At 37.0% G+C, this 5,085-nt stretch overlaps 1 non-coding gene across 1 annotated transcript; it reads left to right on the forward strand.

Moving 5' to 3' along the window:
* Positions 1-2,369: 2,369 nt before the first annotated feature.
* On the forward strand, positions 2,370-2,441 carry trnaq-uug. The gene has a single exon. It is a non-coding gene; the product is annotated as a tRNA-Gln (tRNA).
* The last annotated feature ends 2,644 nt before the right edge of the window (positions 2,442-5,085 follow it).

Here is a 5,085-nt window from a genome sequence, read left to right on the forward strand (position 1 = left end):
CTCATCCTGTTGTTGCAAGCCTCTATGACTTTGTATTTTCTCTCGAACACAAGAGAATGAAAGCCTGTGCACCATTCATTTTCATTGTATGTAAAAAAAGAAAGAGGCAAGGCTTTTGCCTAACATTCCCTCACACAGGGTCGGAAAGGGTGCATAAATGATGAGAGATATGAAATGAATAAAATTCACTTTTGCATTTTACTGTTCCTTTAAGAAAAACATAAATTCAACACAAAACAATTTATGGCCCAGCCAATAACCTACTTAACCTAATAGCAGTAGGCCATTTCTGGTCTCTACAGTTACCGCAGTAAGTCATGGAAATGTTCAGCCGTCTGTGACGGCCAGTCTTTTTTTTTAAATATAATATTTGGGTTTGTAAGGAGATGAGTTCATGTTTTACTTGGGTGTGTCTGCCTGAGTAGTATAGCAGAGGCTTCTGTTTCAGGCCTTGAAGGCTAGCTGTATACATGTGTGTATGCATAAGAGAAAAATAACATTAAGTTTGATTGTGTTAGTCTGATCACATGGGGAATTCAGCCCTGTGGCACGCAGTGGGAGAAGAAAGGTTCTGTGTTGTGTTTGTGCGCAGGCATGTGAGCTGTATTGATTGATGGCGAATGTTGAGATAAAGGAAGAGAAATGTGATGGAGTGACGTAGTGAGGAAGATTGTAAGAGGCATGAACGGAAGTAAAAGATGCAGAGAGAGGGGCCTCTAATGGTTATCCATTGGCTGTTTCCGTCGTCCTCTCACAGGAACATATGGGCTATTGTCTGGAAATATAAAGGGGCACGTTTAGGGTACTAAGCACGCTTTGTACGTCCATTTAAAACAGCACCCCAAAAAGAAAATAAAAGAGATACGGAATTGATGCAGTGTCATTGTACTATTAACACAATAATATTGCATGTGAATCTTTGATGTTAAATCTGGTCTTGTGACCTTCAGAAGATTCTGTTTTGGTGTTCACCTATAAAAGATCCCTCTCAAGATAGTCGTCTGCTTTTGCTAAAGACTAAGATCATACCTTTGTTCTTCTCTTTCCATTTCCCACGTACAAAATGTTCTGACAGTTACAGTGCTATAACAGGTCATAACCTCTCAGAGACTACAAAGATCACTGTGGAATGTGGGAACAAGAATGTTACTTCATTGTAGGTCAAAGGTCAAGGACAGCCAGCCAATCGGGATTCTGTATGGAAATCAGATGAAACATAGCTTTAAATCATAGAAATTAGATCAAACATAGCTTAAAATCATTTTGCTTTTTTAAAGCTATACACAAACATTATCAACAATACATTTTGTAAACAGCAATAGTGTTACTACAGTGTTAAAACAGTATGCTTTGCTGTTGTGCAATATAAGGCTGTTTGGGGGATTCATGTAGTAAGCATTTAGACTGAGACAGTGTACGTGTCAATTAAGATTTGTGTAAAATTAGATTAAATTGGCTAGATAGCCTGTTGACCCTTATTTAGTAATGAAAATATCTCATATTTTTTAAGATAAACCAAAAATAGGAGAAAACGCTCATCTTTTGTGCTACATATTTACTCGGAACGAAAATATCACAACGAAAACCCATGGAGAAATAAATATGATTACAAGTGGAAAAAATGACCAAAATAAAGACGTTTTACAGACCGACCGTTCTTTGACTCTTATATATTCCTGAATAATCTGCTGTAGTTGTAAGAGTGATATTCGTTGCAGATGTTTTAGTCACGATTAAGTGTTCATTATTAATACATTCAATCAGTAAACACGCTTGATTATTTGTGCTCTGAAGTCACTTTTTGTACGGATTTGAGGCTAATAAAAGGAGCATACCGTTTTTTAACAATCTGATGCGTCTGTTTCTCGCTAGAAAGGTATAAATAAGTAAATAATACGATTAAAACCCTTTTCAGCAGGGGAGACTGTGTGCGTGCAAGATTGCCTTCAGTCCGAGGAACTGACAGCACAAGACGAGCTGAAGTGAAACTGGTCATGACTGTGTAAGCGGATAAACATAACACAATATGATATGAAAAGACACATAGCGGTAGTGTAAATAAATGAAATGAAAAGGTTAATACATTTCGACAAATATTAAAGTAAGCAGGTTATTATTTATACAAAAGTTACTAAAAATAACTTTCTGTTGGTTTGCTAGAACCTGCCATTGACTATAAGCTAACTAAGCTAGCCAAGCATTATAACCTTAAATACTGAAAGGAAGCGTCGCAAATTCACACCAAATATGCATATACACGCGCAGTTTAATGGAAAGAACAGTTAAAGTATAATATAACTATACACAATATTAAACAACAACACATTATCGGTGAATAATTGTCGTTATGTCGCTCTTCCTGGCAGCACGGTCCCATGGTGTAATGGTTAGCACTCTGGACTTTGAATCCAGCGATCCGAGTTCAAATCTCGGTGGGACCTCGTCCTTTTGAAAATGTAGAAAAAGCTAACGTTGTCGAAGAATAAAAACTAATGCAATGTCGTGTTGAATTAGGATAAAGCATCAACGAGGTACCGCCCTGAGAAGCTTATGTATGATTACACCCTGATGAAATAACCAGCTAAACCATCTTAATAAGGGTTAGTTCGCCCAAAAATCAAAAGTAGGCCATAAATTACTCACCCTCAAGGCATCCTAGGTGTATTTAACTTTCTTTTTTCAGACGATTCAGTTGGAGTTATATTAAAAATTGTCTTTGTTCTTTCAAGCTGTTTAATGCCACACAGGTGTTGGAGTGCTCCAGTCCAAAAGAGGTGAAATAAAAACGTATGAGGTCAGGGTTAGCTCCTCTGACATTCTTATTTATAAATCCTTGTTTTGTACTTCTAATCTAACTATAATTTCTGAAACACCTCGATTTTTACAAAGCTCATTGTTCTGAAAGGCGAGGTGTACGCTGATTGGCCAGCTATCCAGTGCATTGTGATTGGCCGATTGGTCTCATGGACTTAACAGACATGCAACACGCAGTGGCCATTGTAAGTCAGCAAGACCGAAAGTGCGCATGAAGTGTTCCATTTGGGACAGGGCCTGTGATGCCATGTGTCCCAGCTGGATGAGACAAAACCAGTAAAACCCATTACAAACGAGGCATTTGTTGCATCCAGTGGGGACATAATTACTGATTATTATGACTTTTTATGCTTTGCGTAGCGTATCTTGCTGTGTAAACATAAAACCATGTCTGCATTTGTGATCGGATAAACGACAAACAACAAGCACTACTCTACACTGCTCAAAACTCACGTTTAAATCATCAGTGGCAGATCCTTTACATGTGAAAACGTACTTACAGACTGTGAGTCAGAAACACCAGACTGTCCTTGCAAAGTTGGAACTGCCTCACTTTATAGAAACAGACACCGGCATTGTAGGCTACTCTCACAGGAAACAGTTCTTGTTCTTCACAAAGTGCGCTGCAAACATCTGAATATTTGGGTTGAACTGTTCTGGAACAGTGTTGTTAATACAACTTAACCACTGATTTCTAGTTGTGTCCTTTTTTGGAAGGCCAAACAAAGTAGCTTCGCTTTCACAATGAAACAAACAGCGTCTCCACAACATGGTGGCAGCAACAGCGAGAATAAAAGTTACGCCTTCTTTCTTTGCGTGAACGTTTGGGCGGCATTATGCAAATCTTCCCACATCATGTCGTAGACATGTGAGGGCATGTTAGAACGAGCCGTTTTAGGTAGGAGTGGTTGACTCTTAACTTTTATAAAGATTATCTCTTTTGATTTGAGACTTTAGTCTTTGCAACTTTACAGATGTTCTTTATGCACCAAGAGCTTGTAACACTCCAAAGAGAAAGGAAAAAATGAAATTGCATCATATGACCCCTTTAAATATGGTATAATATACTTAAAAATAAATAAACACATATTCGCTACAGGAGGAGTTTGTTCACACCTAGAGCTATGTGAGACACTTTTTTTAATAAATGGGCACTTTTTATTTTTTATTTCACTTCTGAGTGCCATTAAACAGTTTGAAAGATCAAAGACAATTTTTAATATAACTCTGACTGGATTCGTCTGAAAGAAGAAAGTCATATACACCTAGGATGTCTTGAGGGTAAGTAATTTATGGCCTAATTTTGATTTTTGGGCGAACTAACCCTTTAAGCTGGAAGTAGCTGGTTTTAGCTGGTCTCCCAGCCTGATCAGCAAAGGAAGTGGCTAAAACCCCTCTAAAACCAGCCTGCTGACCAGCTAAGACACAATTAGTGTCTTCAGGAAGCGAGTGTGATCATATTTCATTTACTGATGAGAAAGGGTGGGATGATTTGGATATTTGATAGCTGGTTATGGTAAAAGCAAAATTTGTGACAGCAAAACAAACTCTACACATATCAGCACAATGGAAATAACCCCTTTACAATACTGTAGTTGATGCCTTGTTGTAATGGTGATGGCCATACTTTGTTTGTAAACATGGAAATCACAATATGTATGTGATGAAATAATTTCAGTTATCTAATCTATTTTAAAGTGATTAACTTTAAAAACCATAGTAGTTGTTGTTTTTAAACTCTAATACTAGATAGTGGATGTAGGCAATTTGCAAAACTATTGTGACATTATTCTTCTGCTTATATCTTGCACACATTTATCACAATAATTGCACAATAAAATATAAATATAATAAAACTACATTGTGCAGAGTGCATGAAAGGTATATTTTGATTACAGTCTCCTGGTAACTAGGTGATAAATTATATTAAGCATAATTAAATGGCTTAACTTAAAAGGTCAAGCTTAGGATTGTAGGCCACACCTAAGAAAACTATGCTTAACTGACAACAAGCAAAGACTAGCAGTGCTTTTCTTCAGTACTTAACATAAAGAGAGTGAAGCATGTCATGATTAACACATTTAGAACCTAAATAGACTACAGTTTTTTACAGTTACATTCAAGTAATCACAGTGTTTTGGTGCGTGATCAGTGTATTACAATAATAGTTTACAATAACCTCAAGAGAAACATACCTCTGAGCACATTATAACTGCAAACCTTTATTAAATAACATAACTTGAAATCAAAAATAAAAAGCAGTCTCTAGGC

The sequence above is a fragment of the Cyprinus carpio genome, chromosome B6 (genome assembly GCF_018340385.1).
Source record: "Cyprinus carpio isolate SPL01 chromosome B6, ASM1834038v1, whole genome shotgun sequence".
Classification (NCBI taxonomy): Eukaryota; Metazoa; Chordata; class Actinopteri; order Cypriniformes; family Cyprinidae; genus Cyprinus; species Cyprinus carpio.